The following is a 13,196-nucleotide window of genomic DNA, read 5'->3' as shown; positions in this document are numbered from 1 at the left end:
GGGATATCTGTCTCCTTTGGCAGCTACATGGCATCTCCCTGACTCTGCCTTCATTTGTCCTCTATCTCTTCTTAGAATTCCTGCCTTGCTCTATTCTGTGCCATCATAGACCCAAAGCAGATTCTTTATTAATCAATGGTAATAAAATATATACACAACATATGGAGGGAAATCCCACATCACCAAACAAACAACTAGTGTGCTTAATAACAACTCTGTCTTTATTCTTAAAATACTGTAAGAGAAGAGAGCACACCCTTTTCTGTAAGCTGAAAAACAAAACATTGCCTTCAAACAACAAAAGCCATCCATGTTACCTTTTCTCCGATTGGCTAGGGACATTTATCTAAGTAGTAATTCTCTCCTGTGACTCTATTCCCTATTATAAGCCTTCTGAAACCACTGTGCCCAGTTAGGCCAAGCTGGTGAAAGCAAACGCATTTGGAGGATGTTAAGTTGGAGTTTAACAAGCAAAACCTGCACCACTCATGTTAACAGGACTGTGGTAAAATCTCCAGGACAGAATTATACCTTAGTGCAAGAGAAATCAGCATCTATGACTGCAAGACAGTGTTTAGCAAGTACTATCAACTCTCCACCACCTATCACTGCACAATAAGAGCCTGCACTGCTCTGCCTGCATCTCACTTACCCAAGCTTAGTCTTCTTCAGGGTTCCTCTTAGAAGTTAACAACTTTGAACAATAACAGAAAATTTAAAGAATAACAACATAATTATTATGTACTGCATACAATCTCAACATTACAATGCTGTATAATAATTTGCCCCTTAACAATAATTTCATGGAAATGAACTCAGATCTTTTCTATTGTTAACTTTCTACTTATAATTCTTCCTTTGTAAGAAATGGGAAATGGAGATAATATTCATAGGTATATTTATAAAGAAGTGTAAAAACAAAGTTAGGAAAGAATTACTTCAGCTTTGGAGCTATTCATTTCATAACAATCAGCTAAAGAAATTTGAGCAACACAACTTAATTTATGCACATGTTAAATTTGAATAATAAAATTAGCATTCAGTGAATGTCAGCTACATTTATCTGTATAGTAATAGTCATTTGCATGAATTGAGAATCATTTTCCACTATTGATAAAAGAAACCACTGAAACAAAAAAGAAAGCAAAGGAGACTAATAATTCTGTAATAGAGGAAACATGGGTATTCAAAAATGACTTGATGCTTCTACCTCACTCTGAGTTCAATTCTAATTGAACCAGAAGAGTAAAATTCCCTCCAAGGAAACTGTCAAACAAGTGATTTTTGACCTTCTTAAATCCTATACTACTTTCACATGGTTTGTCTAATTCTTAAAACATGTTGAAGGCTCTAGAATAATTAGCAATACTGTGGAATGTGCTCTCTTTATGGTGGTATATGGCAGAAATAATAGTGGCTCAAAAATTAGGTCATGATTGGAAAGACAAACAATTAAAGCATTTGAGCATATATAAATGTCAAAGCTATATAATTTCCCATATAGAGTGGAAAATGAACAGATTACAGAAGTCCAAGGGTGAACCAAGGTACTGTCTCCAATATATCAGCACAGAGTTTAAATACAAAAATACCAATTCAGAAAGGCATGTGATGACAACTGTGTCAACTTGAAACTTAACCAATTAAGAAAGCATAAGAAAGACTAAGAAAAGAGATCCTGTATCAACAGCCAACTGTGGAGTGCAGGAAGCAAAAGAGCCATAGGATGTTGGGTTTGAGCTATGCTGCATGGAGTGATAGTACTCTGACCCACACAAATGACTTGAAGTGATTCTGTCCTCACCAATTGGCTTCTGATTATAGTCTGTCACATAGCCTAGCCGAAAACGAGATACTGTGTTCACCAGGCCAACATGAATGGTTCAGTCCATTTGACATCTGTACTTCTCAATAGTCGTTGATGATTTAGCACCAGATGCTTGATTAACAAACCTCTGCTCCTGAGAAATGTATTTGTACTTAGTGTTCAAAATAGCAAGTGTCTGCCCCAAAGATGAAGCCAGAAGTTATCTTGATTGATCCAACAGAGTATGGGCTCTCTTGTAATTGCCTAGACCACTGGACATGTGATTAATGTCACTTCCTCCCTGCCAGCATTTCCTTATAATTACAAGTGTGTAGCACTTGCCAGGCAACAAACCAGTGCACCCTAATGAATGGCCGCCACAAACACGCCCACTGAACAAAAGCCATGAGGTAAAGTTACTAATCTTACACTTGATCTGGACTGCTTTTAAAACATGTGCTTTTCATGTTCTCTTTTCCCACCTTTGGTTATAGCCCTGAAATGTGTCCATCTTTAAATATGTAATGATTGGAAGAATTTCAAATATGATTTTAATTTCCTTTTGGAGACAATAATCTCATAGGTATAGTGTGTCATTTTAACATCAAATAGTTCTATAATTTTTCTCTTTCCAACAAACTGTCACTGAACCCAATAATAAAAACCCTAGAAAGCTGACTAATAATAGTAAACCATGGACAGCTGAGGGAATAACTGGAAAATACAGAAATTTAAAAGTGCATCGTGTTTCTAATTTATTGAGTGTAGACAAATAAAATATTAGTCAAAATTAATACTATAATTTATAAACTAGTGAAAGGCAAAATGCTAATTATATTATGGCACACCATTGATTGCAAGATGTATCCTTATTTCAGAAAGCAAAAATGGAAACAAAAATATGCAATGTAGAATTAATGAACTACATACAGCATTGTCTTTTATTCTTTGTAAGCTTCAAATTTACCATGGTTGACATCAAATCCAAGCCATGATTTTTTAATAGATGTGGTACAGGGAGAAGATTCAACAGGCCAGAATGAGTCTTTGGATCCCACCTGGTGCTTCTGATTTGGCTGCTACAAATTTCAAACATATCCACCCACCCACTGACACTTTTGACAAGAATGTTCTCTAGAATCAACCTCTTTGCAAAAGTTTCATTTAAATCTAGTCCATCTATATGAGGAAGCATTTGGAAGTGGTAGGGATGTCCAATCTCCTGTCATAATGAAAGTCCACACTAATGGGTGTGCACATATGTCAAGACTCATCAAATGGTATGCTTAAAAATAAATGAGCCTATTGTATGCCAACTATACTGCTAGAGTCGTTACTTTCAAGAAATAACAATTAGGATAAGGGAAGAAAACATGCCTTCTACTTCAATGGCCTTCCTTAGGGGCTGATAATCAAGTATACCATATAATCGTAGATACAAGTGTCTATACTGCAATAAGATTTTTGAAAGAGCACTGGGGAGCCAGCCAATTGTGGGGTAGCAATCCAAATTAAAACTGAAAGGAAACATTGCAAATGAAATCATGTCTCAGATGTCTTTAGAGGTAAAGAGCCAAAAAGAAAGAGAAGATGAGCTCTCTAGCAATAAGCTTTTGTTAGTTAGCTTCATAGTGTTGTTAGTAAAATACCCACAGCATCTCTAAACTATGTGCTATTGTTTATCTCTACTTAATAAACTTGTGGACTTTTTTTTACATAAAAGGGAAGTTTTTAATCATATCCGTTCTACTCTTTCTAGTTTCTTTCTACAGAAAGTATCAATAGTATGTGTCTTTTTCACACATATACTGTTTTTCCTTTGGTAAATTTCATTTGTCTATTATTTTATTGTGCATATGCTGTCTGGGTAGGGAGTGCATATGTGCACTTGTACAGGATGTAAGACACCTTTCTGGAGTCATTTTCTGCTTCCACTTTTTGATGTGCCTTTTGGGATCAAGTCAACAGACTTCAGTGTTAAGCACCAAAATGCATAACAACTCACAGCAGGGAGGGTCTTTTTCCTTGCTTCTTCCAGATGCTGCTTGCTGCCAGTGCACCTTGACATCCCTTATTTTACACTGCATCATGCAAGCTTCTGCTTCTACTTGCAAATGGTATTCTTGTGTGTGAATGCATGTATGTACATGTGTGAGAGCATACATTTTATGTGTGTGCATGCGTGTGTCCATGTAGGTGTGGTCTCTAAGTTTGTTCTTCTGAGTCATAGTTACTGTTCTATAACATTGAGGAGACACCATGACCACCACAACTTAAAAAATAAAGCATTTAATTGGGAGTGTGCTCTCAGCTTCAGAAAGTTAGTTCATTCTCTTCATGACAGGGAATGTAGCAGCATGAAAGCAGGCAAGCATGGTGCTGGAAAAGTAGCTTAGAACTCACATTTGTCACATGTTTCAGGCACACAGAGAGAAACTGCGCCTAGCAGGAGATTTTGAAACCTCAAAACTCACCCCAGTGACACACCTACTCCAACAAGGCCATACATTCTAATCCTTCCCAATAGTTCCTTATCTGGGGTCCAAGCATTCAAATACAGAAGTCTAAAGGGCCATTTTTATTCAAACCACCACAATTCGCATGGCTTTTTTATAAAGACACCACTCACTGGATTTAGGATCTACCCTAATCCAACATACTGTCACTTTAACCATTTTTTACATCATAAGGTTATAAGTAGATATGAATTTTAGAAGGACACTATTTTACCCATCCTACATGCAAAATACATTTGCTTCTTCTTAAAACACTCCAAAGTTTATTTCCATTCTAACATTAACCCTAAATCCATATCTCATCTAAATATAAGCATAAATGTTCCAATTAAGACCATCTAAATCATCAAAATCAAGCATGATTAATGCTGTGGGCATAGTCTTTCTTCACATAAAATTTACCTGTACCTATGAACCAGTAAAACCTAAAATGGTACAAAAGCACAAAATGGCCAGAGTTTTGTGATGAGCTAGAATGGAAAAGCTCTCCTCATTCCAACAGGGAGGAAATAGGGATGAGGGGGCACAGTTCACAGGTTCCAAGCCCAGATCCCCACTAAGCTTCAGGGACTGAGGATGATTCTGTGGCTATTTTCTCGCATCTTGATAACCTCATCCTCTTGGTCATTAATTTGGAAATCATTTCTTTCCATTACAGTTAAGGACTAGCAAATAAATAATAATAATATGAAAATGAAGAACTTCACTTTTATACAATTAATAGCTAATTTATCTGAGCAAATCTATTATCAGTTTAACTTTACTTACATCTTAAGTAAAGTTTTTACTTTTTGCCATTGTTTTTACTAGTCAAGGTTAACAGAAACCATAGAAACTCCTGGAATACTGAGTTTTCTATGCTAATTCATAGATGGATTTGAGCCTATAGGGAGTCAGAAATCACACATCTTCTTAATCTATGTATCCAATACAGCACTACAAATACATCTAATAAATTTCAAAAAAAGCAACAGAAGCCTGCATTCACCTCTAAATGCCCTAGGGATACAAATCTAATTCTGTCACATAGCACTACAATTGAATAAACTTGGATTGTTAAGGCAAATTTAATGAATTATGTATTAATATAACATGTCACCCAAAATTATGATACTATTGAAATGAAAAATTGCTTATTTAACAGTTCTATTTTGAGAAATTTGTTTTGTTAATAAACATTGATCTGTTATACAAATTCCACATAAGTATACCTTAGTAATAAGTGACAACACAAGCACGAGGCAGTAGAATATTTTACTCATGCTCCAAAAGTTGTATACTATTCCCTTAGAATGTCTTTTTTCTCAGGTTACCTTTATTGTCACAAATGGTTTGTTTTAAGTAAAGCAGAATATGTTAATGTTTATCTTCCCTCTAATGTGTGACAGTACTTTGGGGATATCACTTGGTTGATCTTAGCAAAGCATCACAATTCTTTTTCTATTCATAGAAGATTATTAACTCAGTCAAGCATTTCTTAACACTTTAGCACATTGTCATGTAAGAAACCAATGTTGAGTTATGTCAGATCATACGCATTGCCTTAATAAAATGTTAGTCAAGCAAATACCATAGCATGGTGGCTTATTTTGTGTTTGAACAAGGACACCTATATATTTGGTCAAACATTAGTCTCAGTACTTTTCTGGGAGTGTTTTTTATGTAAAATTAGCATCAGTAATCTAAATGGTCTGATCTTTTTGGGTCTCATTGAGTCAATTGAAGACCTAAACAGAAAGGGAATTGTCAAATTTTAGTTTGAAGTTCAACATTCAAATCTTTATAAACTACAATTTATAGAAATTAGGCTTATACTTTTTTTGAAAGGTAAATTTTCAGTGGCCTTGTGAAATAGTGTTTTCAGGCCATAACAAAGACAGTACACACATGAACTCTCACTGGATGTAACTGCAGGAATAAAATGTGTACAAGAAGCTAGGCAGTGGTGGTACACACCTTTAATCCCAGCATTTGGGAGGCAGATCTCTATGAGTTCAAAACCAGTCTGGTCTACATAGCAAATGCCAGGACCTGCTCCAAAGCTCCATGCAGAAACCCTGTCTTGAAAAAAAAAAGTGTGTACAAGATTAAGACAGTCAACATTTCAGCATGAGTAGGGGAAGCTCTTGGGTTATACCACTAACTGAAGAGCTGTTGGCAATTAACTGCTGATTGATGGGGACATGGCATCAGTTTCTTCTAGGATGTAGTAGCTACAGGCTACTAACATTCCAGTAGATAGACATATATCCGCAGACCTACCAACAGCACTAAGAGGGTTTAAAAAGAACACAGAAGGATGAGAGATAAAAGTGGCAGGGGTGCAATGGAAAGAGTTGAGGGAAGAGTGGAGTCACCAATTTGATCAAAACACAGTACATGCATATATGAAATTATCAAACAAATTATAAAAGAAACAGGGGTAAATTTTGACAATATCGGTTATTTTGTAGTTTTAATTTGCCTTAATTTCAAGCAATCATTTGCAGAGCTAAGGCAGCCTCACAAACAAAATACCAGAAATCATGGGGAAAATAAGCAGCCTTGTAGTCAATAGAGGAAACAAAAAAAAAAGACTGGAGCTTTTTCAAACTTCCATTCCCAGGAATATTGTTCTTTTTTGACATGTCTGGCAGTTGCCTGGAAGACTCTACCACCATGGCTGTCTTATGTGACTAACTCATAAAACTTACCAATGCCAACAGCAGATATCTGGGAAATGTCTACTGAAAACAATCACAGCCAATGTTGAACATCTTAGTGCCTGAGACAGACGATAACAACAAGCATTTAAGAAAATGTTTCAGAAGAAGATCTGGGGAATGAGACATCCATGTGCTGACATGTTTCTAGGAACATCACCAGGGAGGCACACGCTCAGTAGAATTGAGTCAAACATTGCAGAGGGGTAGAAAGCAAGGGCTCAGTAAGAACAGTGAGCTGCCTTAGTAGAGTGTCAGTGGCATAGCCTAAAAACATGCAAACCTTCTGACACCATATTAGCCTCCCAGAATCGGAAGTAACATCTATAAAATAATTAAGTAATTTCAGACTTAACTGAAGATAGATTTAATGATTACCCATGACAATGAATATATTGTTTACAAAATAGTCAAGAAAGGTCATTAATGAAATAACAATAAAGTGCAGGAAGTATCCTATTTTTGAGGCACTGTACTGAATATTGCTTTAAAACAAAAACATTGCATATAAGAAATTATGGCACACAAAATGAGGAAATGAAGTCAATTAAAATTGCTATTAATAAAGGTGATACATTGGGCTACCTTGAAAATAAAAACATTAACTACCTCTAAATCATTCAGAAAACTATAATAAAGGCATCCAAAGACACCTAAGGAAAGTATGAAAATACCATCTCACAAGAAAGGACATAAATAAGTAATGCAAAGTAGATAGAAATAAACAGAAATTCTCATGCTAGAAAATTTTCAGTAAGTGAAATGACAAACACGTTTATTAGACTTCAAAAACATGAATGTCTTGATCAAAACACATTACATACATATATTGAAACTCTCAACCAAAATACAAAAGACAAAACCATGTAAATTTTAACAGTAATGGTTATTTTTTCTAGTATTTTAATTTGTCTTTTTCAAGTCTTGAAAGTAGTTCTGATGTGGAAGAGTCTTCTGTTTGTGTTGATTTCATTTCTTAATAAAGAAACTGCCTTGGCCCCATTTAATAGGCCAGCCCTTAGGTGGGTGGAATAGACAGAACAGGAAGAAGGAAGTGAGGCAGATGGCTCAGGCAATTGCCATGCCTCTCCTCTCTGGGACAGTCGCCATGAAGCCAGCCACCAGGTCAGACGTGCAGAATCTTTCCAGGTAAGAAACCATTTCATGGTGCTACACAGATTATTAGAAATGGGTTAATCAAGATGTGAGAATTAGTCAATAAGAGGCTGGAACTAATGGGCCAGGCAGTGTTTAAATGAATACAGTTTGTGTGTTGTTATTTCGGGGCATAAGCTAGCCAGGCAGCCTTGAGCTGGGTGGCAGGAAGCGGCCTGCAGTTCTCACTACATAGTTAAATGATTACTGTTTTAATCCGAGAGAATAGAAATTTAGAAAACAGTGAGGAAATCAAACAGTTCTTCGAACATCAACAAATTATCTCAAGCATTCCAACATATACAAGGAGGGAAATTGACAATGGGCAGAAAGAGATAAAAGGGAAAAGATAACTCAAAATAATAATTGCTCCAAATTCCTAAATTTGATGAAAAAGTTTTACCCATCCATCCTAAACTCAACCAAATCCTAGTATGATAAACTAAAATGCTCCCCATTATAAACATATATTATATTAAAAGTCAAAAACAAAGAAAAAACTTGATTTTTTACAAAGAAGCAAAAGTATCAAATGGGAAAAAGAAAGCATATTTAACAAATGGTGCTGGCATAACTGGATATCAACATGTAGAAGAATGAAAATAGATCCATATCTGTCACCATGCACAAAACTCAATTCCAAATGAATCAAAGACCTCAACATAAATCCAGCCACACTGAACCTCATAGTAGAGCAGGTGATGAGCTAAACATGGCCCTGCCTCTGACAGGATATATGCTGTTGTCCCTGACTCCTGTCACCAATGAAGGCAGTGTGGATGCCCAGAATCTCAACCCGCACCTGTGTTCATGTGGGGGTTTAAAGGCCAACTTGAGTTGGGTCCATAACAGTCCCTGTTGACATGTTAGCCCTGCCTGTTGCCAAGAACTATGTCTGAGTCCAGCATCTAATCACAGCAGGGGTCTGTATTGATGTCTGTGTCTCCTGTTATCACTGAATGTAGTGAGGATAGAGCCACACAGATTTCGCCCCACCCCTCATTGGCTGCAGCAGTAGGGAGAACTGGCCCTGCCCCCTCACCCCCCAACTGTTACCACTCTAGAGAGTGGGTCCTGTGCCTCCTCAGGGCAGCACAGTAGAGCTGTCCCTGCTATGACGATGATGGGGAACTGGACCTGAATATACAAGAATGGGAGATCTAACTTCACGGTTGTGTCACCAGGGTGATGTGGGCAAAGGACAGATATCCCATTGCTCATACTCCTTACCCCTCATTCACCTACCGAATGCTGAAAAAACTGGGTCCCATGGTCACACGAGTAGGAGAACTTGTCGCCCTTCAAGGACTGTAGCACTTGGGAGAACAGGCCCTGCACCTAGCCTAGGCAGCACAGTAAAGCTGAATCTGCCAGGTTGACCAGACTGCCAGGTGAGCAGACTGATGTGAGCATGACGGCAGGACTGACCCGGACCCCCCATCTTCCATGGGTGAGGAAAAAAATGCTCTCTCCCCTCTCACCCCTGCCACCTGTGGCAGGTGAGAGAGCTGGCTCTGGGGTCACAACAGTGAAACAACTGGTCCCGCCCCTTTCCAGTGCAACACATAGGGCAGAGGTTCTTGGCCCCTCACCTGGGCAAGACATTAGAGATAACTCTATTGGTGGGCGGGTGCAGGTAGGATGGGCCTGTGGCATGAGAGCAGAAAAATTAATCCCCACCCCCTCTTCATGTACCCTGGAATGGCAAAGGGTAAGGGAAATATGACCTTTCTTCTCCACTTTCTGTATGTGACAGGGGGGAAAGCCATCCTTGGGGGCATAAGAATGGAGAGTTGGCCCTGCACTTTGCCTGAGCAAAATAGTAGATGTGGCCCTGGTAGTATTAGTGTGGGTGAGCTGTACCAGTTTGCACTCCCACCAGTACTTTACCCCACAACCTCTCCAGCATAAGCTGTCATCAGTGGTTTTGATCTTGGCCATTCTAACAGGTGTAAGATGGAATCTCAGAGTTGTTTTTATTTGCATTTCTATGATAACTAAGGATGTTGAAAATTTCCTTAAGAGCTTCTATGTAGTCACACCTTAAGATGTATTGTACACCTGCAATTGGAATGATTGGACTGGTTGCTGCCTGGAAACCTTGTCCCAAATTGTACTGTGTTTTAAATATGCTCTAAATTGTACTATGTTTAAAATATGTTTTAAATATGCCTGGCCTGAGATTCCCTGAAGTCTGATCCAGTTTGACAGAGTCAATCTGTACTGGGTTTTCATTTTTGTCTCTGCGTGGTTCACTTCCTTATATGACACCTGCAGGAACCCCCTCAATATTTCTTCTCCTATGCCCTCTCTGCTTCCTTCCTGACCACCATGCAGTGAGCAGTTCTGCCTCACCACAGGCCTCAAAACCACGGAGAAAGGGTGTAGTGGGCGTGGTCAACCAGCAATGGGAAATAACCAAACTAGCCTTATATGAAATACTCAGCTTTATTAAAAGGAGAAAATGGGAGAAACTTACAGAGCCAGAGTTTCAGCAAAGAGCAGGAAACCAAGAGAGCAAATCACCAAAACACGGATCATTGAAAGGTATTTTGTGCCCCCGAGGGGTCACGCCCCTCAGACAAGGGATTGGTAAACTACCCCATCAAAAGGGGATAGTGGGAAGAAACTTACTAAACACAAGATCATCTTTTCTCCTCTAAGTTGACTTTCTTGGATATTGTTTCACATCTAAGAAAAGCTCCTTGATTTATTGCATGAATTATACATTATGAAAATAGCAATATTTGTTATATTATATTATTATATGATTTATTATATGACATGGAAAACGGAAAGCCATTAAAAGTTAAAAAAAAACTACCAGGCAGATCTTACATAAATATTAGCACAAAAGTCTTCAGCAGAATACCACAATGCCAAATCTAGCAACTTATGAAAAGCATTATACACTATAAGCTAATGGGACTCATTTGAAAAACACAAAATTCATTGGTATAGGAAATTGTCAGTAGCATGAGCCTCTGTCTCAGCAGTTAGCACTGTGTTAGGTGGCAGTTACATCACATGGATGCTTACTGCATGAACTACTTCAGGGCTGGCTTCATGAACTCGTGAAAAGGATTCTCATCAGCTACCCATTAATAAATCCCAGAAAGACTTCATTTTGCATCTGAAATACCGTCAGATGAATCAGTATTTGTCCTTGCATCTTGGCACCATCCTCTGCACTTTCACTTGAGTGAACTGGTTGAGATTTGAGCCTCTTTTTCATTTGCTTTTATTATCTTACAAAGAACAATTGGTTTCACTATGGGATTCTTTAAACAATGTGTATTCTGTCATTCCTTTCTGCCCCTGCTGTCCTTCATCTCCCTGGCCTGGGGGCTTCCATCCCTGTCGTCTCTTTCTGTTCTCAGGGTTCGTGCTTTTCCCACACCCACCTCATGGCTCTTGTTTTCATCTCATGGTCTTCCTGTCTAGTTTCACAGTCCACACTTAGTCGTACAACCCTTTACTTTACATAGAGGAAAACGTGCGTGAAAGTGGGATGTATCTAACAACTTTCAAAATCAACAGTTTGGAGAAAACCTTTCAGTAAAACAAGGCATGGGTTGCAGTATTCTTATTTCCCTAAGTGTACTCAATGGAAACAAAGCAGCAAATAAGCACAGAGTTGTCTAGCCCCAAATAATATTTCCCTGGATAAAATACCATTATCAGTACTCTGTCATGACATAAAGAAAACACGAATAAAACCAACTGTTTTGTGGGCAGTCACATAATACTATTGTTCTTCCCATAGCGCCCTTCCAAAGAGAAACAGAGGACTTTATGGCAGAATCAAGGGTACCCTGTACAGTTCTGAACATGATATTTCTGTGTAAAATGAATTGGGGGTTCATTAAAATATTGGAAACAAACACAATAAGCAAAGCAACATAAAACACACCACTTACAGAGATTTGAACTGAACAAAAGACCTTCTGATACCTTAGCAGGAGACACAGGATGGTGTCCCACTTATCAGCTAATGTATACCTTAGTCACCAATACTACAGAATGGTTAGCCTGCTTAGCACTCTAAGGCTGGAATATATAATATAATTTATACTCTAAAGGATATCAGAATATTAATTATTTTAAACACATTATATTGCTGCCTGGTGGTTCAGAAATATTGCGTGTGCTTTTTAAATTACATAAAGCCATCTAAATTGATTAAAATCCGTGCTAAAAGCAGAGTTCCTGGCCTTGAAGTTGGTGCTCAGTCTATTTTTCCATTGCATCTCCGGGCCTCTGGACTCTTGGATGGGTTAATTAACCTCCCTAGCTTTAAATTTGTCCATAAAATGGTGATAATAAGACATACCTCACAGTCATATATTGTGCTAATTAATTGATTTGGTGAAAGCTCTTCCATATGTATGGAAGGAAAGTATAAATTGTAAATATTTCAATTAATTTTAATTGATAAAGGATCATTTTTCATACCATTTATCAAGAGGAATCATGACAAAGATATTGAATAATACATAAAATGACAAGAAATCCTCCATCACTCACAAAAAGGAGTGCTTGAAAAGAAATCTCACTCCAGTCAGCATCCATGACTCATGCACTGTAGAGAGCTAATGACTTTCATTCCATGCAGGCTGCGGTGTTCTCTAGTGATTGTTCTGACAAGGGGATCTCTCTCATTTGGGATTGTATTTTAAATAAGTGGCCAATATCTCAGTCTGCAATGCAATTCTTCACGTTTTGAAATATGTTACATGAAAAAACAGACATAAATTCATTCTATTTCATATACCCTAGGCAGATTAGTATAAAACATTTTATACCAATATTAAATGTAATTACGAGCCAATTTATTTACATCTAAGTAAGCATCATAGAGAGCACCTCTCAGTGAAGTATTATTTCATCTGTATCTGCTTTCTTAAATGAGTTTTTCTGTCTGACAGCTCTAAAAGCATGTTGAGCAGAAATCTGAAAACAAAAATACAGCTAAGTTATTTCATCTTAAAACTGTAAGTAAATAATTTAAGAACT

Source organism: Arvicola amphibius, chromosome 3, assembly GCF_903992535.2.
Source record: "Arvicola amphibius chromosome 3, mArvAmp1.2, whole genome shotgun sequence".
Taxonomy (NCBI): Eukaryota; Metazoa; Chordata; class Mammalia; order Rodentia; family Cricetidae; genus Arvicola; species Arvicola amphibius.
This window is presented reverse-complemented; position numbering follows the sequence as displayed.